Here is a 14827-nt window from a genome sequence, read left to right as displayed (position 1 = left end):
GCGAAGCAGGCGATGAAGGACTCTCCCACACTCTCCTGTCTGAACCACACAGCCATGGGAAAGTGCTCAGCTTTGTGGAATGCATCAAAAAGACCCAAGACGGCAGAACTCCTGTCAGAAGTGACAAAAGAACAGTTGAAAACACCATGCCCAACACGTTGGAATTCTATGTATAACAGTTTGAATCAGCTGGCCACTTTAAGAGACCTGAAATGATGGAAAAACTTCAGCTCCCTCCATTCAAAGAGGTGGAGCTTGACTACCTGGCAGAGTACTGCAAAATCCTGAGACCTATTGCAGTAGCCATAGATCGGCTACAGGGTCAGATATCCTGCTACTATGGTGAACTTATCCCTACCCTTTTTGCTGTGCAATCCAAACTCCATGACCTACAAGCCTCCAACCTAACACCTCTCCCCTTTTACAAGCCATCTTGGTAGGTTTTGAGAAAAGGTTCAGTAGTTATCTGGAGTTGAAGACGGATGTGAACGAAGCCATCTTGGCAACAGTCACTCACCCATTCTTCAAAATGCGCTGGCTACCACCACGATTGTCAGGAGAAAGGAGGCGAATCCACCAGCTTATGCTCCACTCAGCTGAAGATCTTGGCCTGGTGGCAGAGAGTGAAACGGCTTCCTCCAACCTCCAAGATGATGAGGAAGATGACTTCTTTGTTTTCTCAGCTGAAGAAACTCAAGTCCAGGAAAGACAGGAGATCACAAGCCACAGCAAAGCTGAGTTAGAGACCCTTCGTTTTCTGGAGGACACCAGAAAAGACCTGCTTTCTCTTCAGCAGTACCCACTTATCAAGCTCCTTTTTGTTTGATTTAACACAACCCTCCCCTCTTCAGCTCCGGTTGAGAGACTGTTCTCGTTTGCAGGAATAATATTCCATCCGCACAGGAGGCGGTTAACACCAGAAATATTTGAAAAGTTAGTTGTTCTTAACCTGTATGAGACACTTAACACTGTAATATAGAACTATGTGGCCTACCATGCCACTGGCCAATGTAAGAGAGAAATAAGTAGACTACCATGCCACTGGCCAAGGTACAATAAAAGAGAAGTAAGTAGGCTACTCACTTGTTAAGTTACCTGTTCACTTTTGTATTGATTTACTATTTACTTTTGATTTTCATTCATTTTTCTGTGCAGAACTTGATGTACAGTCATTTATTTAGGCTCTTTACCTGTGTACAACTGGTTTTAATTATATATTTTGCTTTTATAGTATACATAGGCCTAATGTGTGATGCTATTCATTTGTGATGAATATTTTCTTGTTGATACAAAGCCAAAGTTTATGGGCTGTATTGTATTTTGTTAAATTTTCTGGCACCAGTATTTTGTATTTTATTTTAATACATTTATTTGAGGGGTATTTTGTATTTTGTATCAAAATACATTTTGATGTATTTTTGCCCATCTCTGAATGTTAGTATGTCTAAGTCTATCCCCTTTTGTGTTTTGAGTGGCTTGATCAGCCACTATATATGTTCCCCTGTGTCAGTTGGGGGGCAGTTTTTTGTGGTGCTGTTAACTGGTCTTCATCTGTTACTGGAGGCTAGTTTGGTTAGTGTACCTTTTACTGGCCCAAGATTTGTGAAGTTTATCTTTTTGCTTTTTTGTTAATGAAAACAAAATTAAAATACCATTTTTTCCCAAAGAAAATCTGTGGCTCTCTGATCTTCCTGCTCGGTCCCTGACAGTCTTCAAGAATCTTTTCTGCATTCAAAAAACAGTAAACAATAGTTGAACGATCCCCAAAAAAACAAGATTTGCAGATTTGCCCATCATGAGAAAACATGGGGAAAAATGCTGTCATATTTTCCGCCACATTAAAGAAAAATTGCCTCAAATTTAATTTACAATTAACCATACATAACAGCGGTTACGGAAATTAGAACACCATTAATCTGAATCAAATTACAATAAAGTTACACATGATCCACCACATAAAGAACAAAGAGTGGCACATGCATAGGCTCAGAAACAGATATGGATAAAAAAGATGATCCATTTGAGGATTTTCAAGTGCAGCGCAAGTGGCTCAACCTGCAGCAAGAGAGAGAGAGAGAGGGAGAGGGAGGGGGAGAGAGCACCATTACATTTTTCCTCTCACACACCCCCTAGAGGCAGCTCGCGTGCACCACACTTTGGGAATCCCTGCTCTACAATAAAGTGTAAAAGATATAAATTGCAAACTAAAACCCTGTGGTTCCAGATTTCAGTCTATATCCTAACATTTGTGGTTGTTACACAAAAGACATACAAAAATCGATACCGTAGAAAGCTCAAGTTTAATATGTGTATAGTTAGATAGAAAATTAAATAAGATATGATGATGTAAGCCTTCTTATCAGTGTCACGTCAATTTTTGTGGAGTTCTGTCATAGGAAATAAAGAAATAATTTGTCCAGGCATAACGGAGTATCTAGGTATAAATATGAAAAAAGATTTCTCCTAATCTCACCATGCATTCCCATATTTCATGAGAACCTGAAACTCCTGTTTATTTGTAATGATGTGGGACACCAGCAGGTTTCTGTAGCTGGCAAAACACATTCCGCACAATTTGTCCGTCTGTGGATAATTAAAAATAACATACCAAATTAAGGCTCTGTACCCTCAGCAAACTATCGTAAAGTACACTCCCTATTAATATCTACTCACCATGCCAACCAGGTAATGTAGAATGCTTGTGATACCTGATTTAGAAGAAGGACAAGTGTTTACAGTGTTAAAACAGTGGAAAAAGGAGTACATTCAAACAATATAAACTTTTTCAGGAAGGTTAGGGTTAGGTGTGAAGAAAAGCCAGAACACTTAATATTCTTTTTTAAGTGTTTTAATCAAGGCGAGCAGCAGCAGCAGCAGTACAGACCAGCAATGCTTTGCCTGCTTTATGACAATCTCTTCTTCATGCTTACTAGCTGGTTGTTGCTTTGTGGTTGACATGATTTGCCATCTGTTTTGATAATTTAACAGCTTCCTCTTCCTGACAGGCTTCTTTGACTTTACTTCCAACGCAGCACATGTACAATAGGTTCACTTTTTTCGCTTCCTTACCTTTACTTTATCAATGGCTTTGAAACATTTCCCTAACCCCCCTGTTACCTTTAGCTGTGCAGATCTCTGTATTTCCTCCATGCCTCTTATGGGCTCTGGACACTCGTCTTTCTGACTGTGCTGTCAGAGCCAGTCTAGAACTCTGCTTGCTCCTTCTTCTTACCGCCTCATTTCCATTTCTGTTTCCAGAGGTCTTTTCTGCTTCTAAACCTTGTGGCACCTATTTTGGCAAACTGTAAGGTTTTGCTTCAGTGGTATCAGTTTTGTGTGATATGTGAGGTGAGATGGGACGAATCACTTCAACATAAGCGATATTCTTCTCACCAGCAAATAACTTGCAGTTTGGTTTGCAGCCATGGCTAATAAAAGCTGCAGGCCCAAGCCACAGCTGAGCGCAGCGTTTGCGTGTGAAATACATCACACTAAAGTCATTGATTCCTGCCTTCAGCACAGCGCTGTCAGCAGGACTCAACTCTGCAATACAGCCCAGCAGGACCTCCACATGCTGTCCTGCAAACCATTGCTTTGTAGAGGTTACCGTTGCTCCATTGGTCTCTGAAGAGTATCTATCACAGGACTCTATCTTGACACCACTGTCCAAGAGAAAGGCGCTGAGGTAGCGATAGACATGTTGCCTCAGTAGCTCCTGACGATGGCTTCCCAGAGAATTCAAATAGTCATCAGCCAGTTTGCCCACAGTCAGCGCCTCAAATGTTGTGTTGAAGTCATGCGTACGCTGAAATTGCACCAGGGTCTCTTTGAGATTATCCCAACCCTGTATCTCTGGTGGAGGACTGTTGTTCATTTTACGGGTTTTGAAGCCCAGCAGGGGGTCCAGCATCAAACCGGTGGCCAGGTCATCGGTCTCACACAGCTCCTTTCACACTCATTCTGGTGCATCCGTCCATTGCCTCTCATCATCAGTATGCTGGGAGTATTTGGTAGTCAACAAAAAGTATTGTCAGATAGACTGTTTATCGCAGGTTGCTTGCTTGCTCTGGCTCCCCTTCACTTGCCAGGGAAAGTAGCAAAGGAAGCAACTAGCTTTTCGCCCGTCTTGCTGGGAAGCCCGGCTGGTTACAAAAACTGAATCTCTCCATCACTTGTGGAATTTGGTGGGTTGTTGATGACTGCAAAAATTCCGACTTACTGTCGCAGGAACGTACGATGATGAATTAGCTTAAAAATGTATGTATTATTAAGCTAGCTAATCAATCAATCAATCAAATTTTATTTGTATAGCCCATATTCACAAATCACAATTTGTCTCATAGGGCTTTAACATGGTGTGACATCCTCTGCCCTTAACCCTCAACGAGTAAGGAAAAACTACTAAAAACCCTTTTAACAGGGAAAAAAGAACGTAGAAACTTCAGAGAGAGCCACATGTGAGGGATCCCTCTCCCAGGACGGACAGAAGTGCAATGGATGTCAAGTGTAAAGGAGAACATCAAGATAAAGGTTTTAGCAGCATTGATAAGGGTAAACATTTTGAAGCATAACTGAAGGTGAATTGATGGATTATTGTCAGTAATGGTCAAGTATCTGAGGAGAAATACTATATATCAAGCAGTCCTGCTACAATCATAGTCTATGGTCAGCTGCCACCACGATCATGATCCACCATCAAGATCGGACGCTACTATAGTCCACAGTTATTGTCCACTGCCGCCATCAGGATCCAGCATCAGCTGCCACCTCGATCGTGGTCCACCACCATTATCAGATACCAACACGATAAAGGATCCGCCATTATTATCAGGGTCAGCCAGCATGATACAGAATCCGCCATACTGGATCCACCATTACGATCTCTGATACGCGATCCATAGATCATAATCCACGATGTGGCCACAGCTGCGGCCCTGGATCTGCGGACGATAAGGCAAAGGGACTCCGGGGAAGAAGTCAAGTCAGTAACATGTATTGATGAGATATGAATTTCTTTGATGTGATAACGATTGAGAAGAGCAAGGAGAAGCTGGAAAGAGAAAGAGAAGCTCAGAGTGTCATGTGTCCCCCGACCTTCTAGACCAGGGGTCACTAACAGGCGGACCGCGGTCCGGGTCTGGACCCAGAAGCCGTCCCGTACGGACCCGGACCTACAGCCAAAACAGAAGGTTATGATTTAAAACCTGACGGGGCGCTTCTATTTGTAACCCGCGCAGCTTTTGTAGTCTTTAGTGAGCTGGAGAAAGGGAGAGAAACAGAGGAGTGAGACGGAGAAAGTTGAGAAACACAGGAGTGAGACGGAGAAAGGGAGAGAAACAGAGGAGTGAGCTGGAGAAAGGGAGAGAAACAGAGGAGTGAGCCGGAGAAAGGGAGAGAAACAGAGGAGTGAGACGGAGAAAGTTGAGAAACACAGGAGTGAGACGGAGAAAGGGAGAGAAACAGAGGAGTGAGCTGGAGAAAGGGAGAGAAACACAGGAGTGAGACGGAGAAAGGGAGAGAAACAGAGGAGTGAGCTGGAGAAAGGGAGAGAAACAGAGGAGTGAGCCGGAGAAAGGGAGAGAAACAGAGGAGTGAGCTGGAGAAAGGGAGAGAAACAGAGGAGTGAGATGGAGAAAGGGAGAGAAACAGAGGAGTGAGCTGGAGAAAGGGAGAGAAACAGAGGAGTGAGACGGAGAAAGGGAGAGAAACAGAGGAGTGAGACGGAGAAAGTTGAGGAACAGAGGAGTGAGATGGATACCTTACTTGTGGCTGTGGCTCAGCAGGCAGAGCAGTTCACCCACTGATCACAGGGTTCGGGGCTCGATCCCCGGTGCAGACAAATTCACTCGCGTTAGTTACGCATTGTATGTAAATTTGGTCAACACAATCAATTGAGCTTTCGGGGAAAATTGGGATTGTTTCTATGTATTTAGGCCTGTAAGTGGAATATGCCAACCCAGTCTCATCAGAAAACGTACACCACCTACGTTGGTCCACTTGGAAAAACGTAGTATTCTCACAATTTGGCCTCTCAGATTGTGAGATACCTACGTTTTTGTCTGCCCATTGTTTTGCATTGGCCTGTGCCCACGTCACGTGACTCTCAAGATCCCGTCTGCGAAAACGAAAACATGGCGGACATTCCTTGTATTTTCAGATAAAAATGTCATTTTATAATATAGTTTGGGCATTAAAATACATTCTGACACCATTTCTAGCGAGAAATATGCTCTTTGCTTCCACAATCTTCAGCCAGTTCATGCTTACGATCTATATTTTATTAGTTATCATGAATATTTTTCAGATCTCGCCAGAAAAATCGTAGTAATGTCACGTTTTTATCGTTGCTATGGTGGTTGCTGTGAACGCTGCCATGCCGTAAACCACGTCGTAGCGTGCTGTTTGAATCATCGTCCGTGCGTTGCGTCGTTCAGTGAGCGTGAACGTTATTCACGTTATTTGATATTAATATTTGATGATAGATTACACCTCTAATTCGAAGGATCTAAGAAGTCCCCGCAACTACATTCATACCGAGGCGGGCCCGAGTGCGCATGCGTGAGCGGACCTGTCGTGTGACTGTCGTAAATAAAGTTTTTTTTAACTTTCCGGTCCATTTAACACAAAGCTACGTCATAAACATGGAGCGCTTGGAAGACGACGATGTTATAATCCTTCTGTCAGGTAAGTAGTTTATTTTGTTTTGTTTTTAAATATTGTAACGATCTGGGTTTACAGTCCGAGTGCTGACACAGCGAATGTGGAGTCTGTCGATACAGACAATGGATGCTATTCATTTGCTAATATTCTATTGTTTGTACTCAGGCTACGGCCCATTGTAGCCTGTGTTACCTGGGATGTGAATACATGGTTGGTGAGACCAGTTCCAGACGCTTAGCTCATCATTGAGGGACGCTACAATATAAATATAAACATAAACAGATAATGTAATGGTATAAGGAAACTAACAGAAACCACGAATCAGCCCATAAAATAGTTCTACATGATACAGTGTAGGGTGCAGGGTGAAAGGCCCATTGTGGGGCCTTTACTATACATTCATTCTAAGTTTTGAGAGCTTCCCTATTTTTGGAGTGTGATAGTTTGATTTCGTCTTTCAAATTAAGGGTGGTTTATGATTTGAACTTTGATTTATGAATGCTTTAGATTAACAAGGGATGTATTTGTCTACCATTACTCCACAATATCAGATCAATTTGGTTTAATTTATAGTATGCAATATGACAATAATGTTTTCAAAACAAGATGTTCGGGCCTTGCGATACATTTTAAGTAACAATTGGTATGTTCTCTTTTTTAATCAAGGAGGATCCAAGTGAAGCTACAGGAGTTTCAGCAACGTCAAAAACTGGGACCGAACAGTTTGTTTTGCTTGATGAGGAACAGGAAGGGCAGCCTCTCCCAAAGAGAAGGAGACCTGGAGAGAAACAGAAGCCGGGTTTAAGCCACTGCCACCATCCACATACATCGAGGAAGATGAGGGAGAGAAATTCTCCTACCCTTAAAGAGGTACTTTTAAGTTACATACCACAAACACCATTTTATATAATATACTAAATATAATTTTTTTATTAAATCCCCAAAGTACGCTGGGTGAAATATAAGTTAATATCACACTGAAAGAATACCTCCGCTGACTAACGTTGATGTTACTGGAATTTAGTACATCAAATTATTTTTCCCTTGCTTCCTAGAATGGTTGATTTTTGACCAAGCATGCTTCCCTGCTGTGATTGTTCAACTGGGAAAACAACTTTTTCCACAGGAAGGCAAGTAAATTTGATTGGAAGGAATCTAAATGTTTTTTGGGGAAAAAAATGTATGCAGTAATGTCATTTAAGATTGCTTGTGCATTGAAATAATTGCTTTTTGTCTTTGAATTTCAGGGCGATACACTCAAAGACTTTTTCAGTGGACATTGCTGATCTAGTTGAAAGTGGGTACTGGCCAGCAACAGTCAATTTTAAAACCTTGTATGCAGTGGATTGGTTCACTAAATATGAGGATCTCAAGATTGCGGCTCTGGGAATGTCACGGCAAGCTTTTGTTAGCATGCCTGAACATCGCACAAAAGTCTTAGGTCGGTGACTATAAAATGGAACTAATTACCGACTGCTTGCAATATGTTTCCCATATATTTACTATAATATAGTGTTGGATTTTTGTCTTTTTCTAGCAGATTAAGATATGTGGGGATACCATGCAGAATGCATTACTGGAATAGACCTATGCCAAATTTGAAGTTGAGAGGCTGTCTCAGGTGCAGCATTCAGTGCCCTGCGTGCACACCCTCCATGTTGGCTTTTGCAGTGGATGGGATCCGTAAACTATACGGCTTTAAGAGCCAACCAGGGTAAACAATTTAGAGTGCCATAAACAGTACATTTGTAAATATGTATATATTTTTATATGTTTGAGACTTGATTGATTTTTTGTTGTTCTGGCCAAGGATTCTGAGGTGTCTTCCTTGGTTGACTACATCCATGAGACGACAAAACACGTAAAGTTATATTACATTGTCCCTTATTTTACGACGCAACGTTTTCTTGTACCCTACCAATTTTATTTATGAATAATGATGTTTGGAAAGTAGAAAACAAAAACCCCACCACCTTCTGAATTTATCCTTCTCCTACGCACCTGTCGCCTGTCTCACGAAATAGATGTGCAAAGTTTTCCTCTGTTATGTATAATGATGACCCCATCAAACATCATGTTAGCAATATTTACACCTTTTTAATTTATACTGTTTATTTCTGTCTACATGTGTGAATTTGCCTTCATTAGTTTTAGAAAAGAGCGATGTTATATCGGTCAGTGGGCGGCAGCACGAGACTCACTAGTCTGTAAGTAGACGAAGGCGTTGAGGTTGCTGTCGGCCATTGTTTTTTTGCTTAAGGGACTGAATATGTTCCGTGCAGAAATATTTGCACTTCCCTTATATCTACAAAAACTGCTTGCTTCACAGACTGCAGTTTTGTTTTGCTCCGATGTGGTGTGCAAATACTAGCCGTATCTGCAAAGGGTTGTGCAGCATTAACATTTTGTAACTCTGATTTTGTTTTGACAGACTGTGCAAAGGACCTTGAGAACATCACCACTCTACAGGAAGACACAGTCCAGTAATGGGTGTCAGATGTTCAGCAGTGGACGACAGGTACTGTGGAAAAAATGTATGTCATTGTTGCACAATGTCCTTTGACTCTGTTTACACAAGGTCTACACAAAAAGGTTTGATTGTAAACTGATATTGGCACTAATTCATTTTATTCTCCTCTTCACAAGGACCAACCAATCAAAATGACTTGCAGAACGCCATTGAGGACTCTATTTGAGCATTAAGCAGCAAAGATGTCAGCTGTATCGTCAGGCTGGTGAGACAACAAGATGCCAACTTTAATGCCAATTTCTTTGTGTAACATACTGTGACAAAATGTATTGATTACTATTTGTAGATTGTAAAAATAGCTAACTCATTTATAAAAAAAACAAAACTAGAATTACCGCACTGCGGTTGTATGACTCCGCTAACCAGTGCAGTTTCTGTGTACATATCTCTACATACTTTTTCTCATATAAATGTCACTGTAACCTCGACAACTGAAACCGTAAGATGAGGTCATTGTGGCCTTGACCTTTTGACTTTAAGGCAAATAGTCAGATGGACAACCCGAAAACATACAGTTATGCCTCTGGCAACTGGCTATTGCAGAGGCATTAAAATGTTAGTGTTTGGTTTCACATTCTAGATGGCAATAAGCAGAGACATCAACTCAGGAAAAAGATTTCTGTAGAAAAGAAAGCCTTGTATGTGTGTATATATACATACACACAAACGCACTATTAAAACGTTTTGTTTTTTATCATATATTCTCAGGCAGTACTGAGGCATTTACGGAGACGGGACATGAGGGTCTACTCTGCGTGCTCAAGAGAAGATTGCACAAAGTTCAAGCTCAGCAGGCTGCAGTGGGTCCGACATATTCTGGAACGGCAACAATGTCTTTGGATGACTCCTCCTCTGAAGAGGAAAACATGGAGAGTTACTTCTTCGCTGCTCAAGAACTGCGAGTGCTGTGATTAGGTAAACGTGTGAATAACTCTGTTGCTGCACTGCTACTGTTGCTACTCCCTGGCAGCCTTAGGAAGGCCTTAGCTTTGTGTTGGGTAGCTGTTAGCTTTAGCATAGCAATCATCAGAGGGAACCATCTTCAGAATTTAACACTATGGTTTGTTTGTGTCCTTCAGTTCTTCTCAAGTGAAGCTGTACCACTGTGCTCCAGCTCCACACTCCCTCCTGCAGCCTCCGCTCCTGATGCTAACCTCCTGTCTCCATCACACCAAGCAGCAAACCTGGAGTGACAGAACCTTCTCCATAGCTGCCCCCTCCCTCTGAAACCCCCTCTCCCAAACACTATTTTTGTATTTTTTTGCATGAGAATTGTTGATCATATCATTTCCAGCAACTGCCTTAATGTAATTTTTGTGCATAATAAATGACATTGATCATAACATATTGGGATTTCCTTGCACTTCTACACCATGTTATTGGCAGATAAGATGCTGATTGAGTTAAAGCAGTGAATGCTCTGCTTTAAGCAAAATAAACACAAAAGGATCAAATGGATTTGAAGTAGAATGGGCACATTACATTCTGTAGAGAGTACCTCAGCTACTGAAGTCAGAAAATTACTTTCTTTATCTGAGGTTTCAGTCATTTATAGTCACAGCAAAGCACACAGGTCTGGTTGTCTAAGTGGCGCCCATATCATATTGTTTAAGATGTGTAACATCAAGCTTGTGTATCAGTGCTAAATACATCCAGTCATAAGTCAGAGTCCACCCTCTTGTTTACACTAAAATTAGGTGACCCAGATGTTTCACAATGCAATCTGATAAGGTCATATGAGAAACATTCTTAACATCAAAGAAATGAACACAGCAGTACAGCAATAGATGTTTCACTTCAATCAGTAGCTGGTAAGCGGTAATGAGGCAGGGGTTTCTATCAGAAATCATTTCTGGGACATTACTTTAAAAGATCTCCAGTATAAGCAAATATGTTCTAAAATTGGTTTACATCCAAGTGTGAGGCTGTCCCACCACTTGGAGTGAAGATATAGTCCAGGTATGAACAGTCAAAACCTCAAATCACACCCAGTACGGTATGGTTCAGGTGACAGTAGGTGGAAGGTGAAGGTCATTTCCATGAGCTCAAGAGAAACAATGTGACGTCTTAGTAGTTCATATTTGGGTCCTCTTAAAACATGCACCCACTAGGTACTCTATACTGTAATCCTGAAAACCAGGGACCATGCTGCATTGGGGTCTAGGGGAAGGGAGTAGCAATGTTAAAAATCAAAGGGAAGACTGTGATATGAAAAGTGTTTCACAAGAAAAATTAGGTCTACACTTGCCCAAATTGAATGCAGATATATGTATCAAGTCAGATGGATACCATAGATTTATACAGAGTCAATGTCATTGGTAGTGAAAGTAGAAAATGAATACACTAAGATACATACAGTATGAACACATAAAAAATGTTCAGAAGTATTCAAAATATATCATGCAGAAGAGTATTGGTGTAAGTATATGGACATAATATATGGACACAAGTATAAATATTGTTGTGAGAGAATACATAAGTAGTCCAGAGAGTATGTACACAGTGTGTGTGGGGGAGGGGTGGCTGCAAGTTAGGGATGGTGGTGGTGGTGGGGGGGGCCTGTGGGATGACGAAGTCATCACCCGCCCTACTCTCCCTCTGATTGGCTAGTAATCCTGATTGGCGCCAGAGCTATGTATTGGTGTTTAGGAATGAGGACCGTCAGAGTTAGGGTCAGGGGTTAGCCAATCAGAACCAGAGTAGGGGGAGGGCATTGTCATCATCGCGGGAATCCTGACACGCTCCACAACAGCTGATGCTCCTGGACAGGTATGGGACGAGCAATTATGAATTTTAATATTTCAGTATTGAAAAGTATTAGGCATTTGTTAATAATTACCATGGAGCAGAGTTTATATTGGTTCCTAACGTTTCAGTTTGGTGTGAAATGTTAGGAATGTATAGTATAGTGTAGTGTGTATGTGTATACTAACTTGAATGTGAAATCTCAACATATAGCTCAGTCTACTGCAAAAGTCATAAACACCACATTTAAAGCATAGATCAAATTAAGTTGTATGGATGTATTTTATTTATATGTATTGAAAATAATGAATATGCTAGTATGCACCACAAAACATTACTCTGATATTAATGTGTTTTTGTTCCATTGAGGTTGGAGTAACCAGCATCCCTCCACTCACCAACCCTCCATCATCCCTGCCAACCAGCCACCCATCAGCCAACTGGCCGCTTGTCCTCTCAACCAACCCTCCACCAATCCTGACATGCAGCCTCCCAGTGCCATGTTGAATCAGGGTATGTTGTGGTGACATTTTTAGAAAACGAACACAATAACGTATTTTTACTAAGGTGTTACACAAGTAAATAATACACACATGTAGGTCAGAGTAACTAACCTTTGAAATCTTCCTAAAGATGACTGATGTTTGTGAACTTTGTTTCTACAATTGTCATGACACTACATTATGTAAATGGAAATTTGTTTTGTTTTGCTAGAGTTGTGATATTGTGGTAATACATTGGAGTATTATATTCATATATATATATATATATCTGAGTGTGTGAATGGATATGATCCCTAAAACTGAGCTCATCATTCATGTTTACTCTTTAGATTTTTTATCTTTTCACATATTTTTAGTGGATTTGGACTCACAAACATATGTCGTAGGGCGACTAAAGTGAGAAAAGTGAGCAGCGGAGTCTGTGTTTGTGCGCCGTTACCTTTCCCTCAGATTCTGGGACTATATTAAAGAAGCTGTGCAATTCTTTTATATAATCATCCATTTATAGACATCAATTTGGCCCGGGACAAGCGTGATTACTAACAATTTTTTAAGGAGGCAGTACGAAATTTGACAGAGCCGGCGCACAATGAACTGAATATCTTTAATTTATTATCTAGGGCAGCAGGGCTCCATCTAATTGGCCAAATATATTGACATGCAGAGCGTGAATACATGGCACATTGAACACCATTTATCGCAGTCCAAGCAGTCTTTTGTGATATGTACATCGCCCATGTTGATATTGCAATGACCGTAATTTTTAGATATCTTGTACAGCCCTAGTGTCTATGATTTAAAACCCATAAGCATGATCTGTTTTTTTCCCTGTTCTAAAGCCAAATAAGGTTTGCTGCCATCTAGTGGTTATTTCTTTCCAACCAGCTGAATAGTTAATGGGTTTGAAGTCATCAGCGGATAATGAGATGAAATGTTGCTGGTCAACGTAATCATGTTATTTTTGCTGATGATAAAGCCAAGGGGAATCATGTCAAGTTAAAAGTGCACAGGAAGGAACCCTGTGGAACCCCAAACACTATTGTTTTTTGTTGGAGTGGAAGTCGACTGTTAATCGATTAGTTGTTGCAGCCCTAGATTGACACACCCAGTTTTTTAGCATTTCCAGTAGGTTCCCATGATCTCCATGATGCATGTGCTAAATGCATAGCTCTGATAGGAGTATTAGGATGTTCACTGACAATTGATTATCAAATTGTGCAACAATGCTAATATTAAAATATATGAGGTCAGATTGAGAGTAAGTGTACTCTTGTTTTGCTCTTTCAGAAGCAACCATTCAATCACTGGAGGAGAGAAGTATTACCCGGTGAAGAAGGTACTGAAAAGCAAAAGGTTGAAGGTTTTATTTGTTGTAATTTGAGGTCAAAAAATGTAGTTGTAATATACAAAAAAATGTTGTACTACAGAGATACTAACTGGATTTACAATCACCACAACTTCAAACTGTAAAGTCATCTGACCATAGGTTTGCTTTTAATGGTAAACATGTTTTAATGTGTTTCAGGGGAACGTAATGGAACTGGTGGAGCGGGAGCCCTGTTCCATGTGGTATGTACAATGTCTCTTAATTGGATTTGATTGTCCCTAAAATTACTTAATGTTTACTGCAATATTACAATTAAGAAATTAGTATTATATATCGTTAGTTTTTCTTATATAACATTATGCATTTCTTTACTTTTATGTAAATTGTTGCTGCTAATGTGGTGCTATTTATTTATTTGAAAAATATTTTTAAAAAGACAAGTATAAACTATTGTCTTGACAATTGACTCTTACAATAATCAGGTCATTTACACTAATCAGCTTACTGTGTGCATGTTAAATGCATATGGCATTTATAGCTCGCTGTGTCTCGTTGCCCTTCTTCCTTGTCAAGTTTTGAATTCCATTCAATGCTAATGTCAAAAAAATTCTTGGTTAATTACAGTGGGAAGACGTGGCGCTTGCAGTGTGTGCCAAAGGAGAACACCGGGAGTTGACATACATACACACAACATGAATATACACAAAACGCATACACACACACAAATGTGACATAAAAGGTTCAATGTTAAGTGTTTATTTTTCAAGAAGTTTTTGTTAATATTACTTATATATATATATATATATATATATACACATAAATATATATCTATCTATATATATGTATATATATATATATACACATATATAGATAGATATATAGATGTATTACAACAGAGCATGTCAATATATATACAGTATATATACTGTATATACAATATATACTGTATATACAGTATATATTAATAATGTAATATTACTATTATTTGTATTTGTTTAATTGAAAAGACTATCTTGCTGTTTCTTTAGCTTACTGTTAATTTATATTTTAGGAATGTAGTCA

At 40.2% G+C, this 14827-nt stretch overlaps 1 long non-coding RNA gene across 1 annotated transcript; it reads left to right on the top strand.

Moving 5' to 3' along the window:
• Window positions 1-13662: 13662 nt before the first annotated feature.
• On the top strand, window positions 13663-14502 carry LOC117766943. Its single transcript, XR_004614791.1, has 3 exons — window positions 13663-13774; window positions 13964-14007; window positions 14390-14502. It is a non-coding gene; the product is annotated as an uncharacterized LOC117766943 (long non-coding RNA).
• Window positions 14503-14827: the final 325 nt, after the last annotated feature.

This window comes from Hippoglossus hippoglossus, chromosome 8, assembly GCF_009819705.1.
Source record: "Hippoglossus hippoglossus isolate fHipHip1 chromosome 8, fHipHip1.pri, whole genome shotgun sequence".
Lineage (NCBI taxonomy): Eukaryota > Metazoa > Chordata > Actinopteri > Pleuronectiformes > Pleuronectidae > Hippoglossus > Hippoglossus hippoglossus.
The sequence above is the reverse complement of the archived record's forward strand: the minus strand, read 5'-3'. Positions and strand labels throughout refer to the sequence as shown.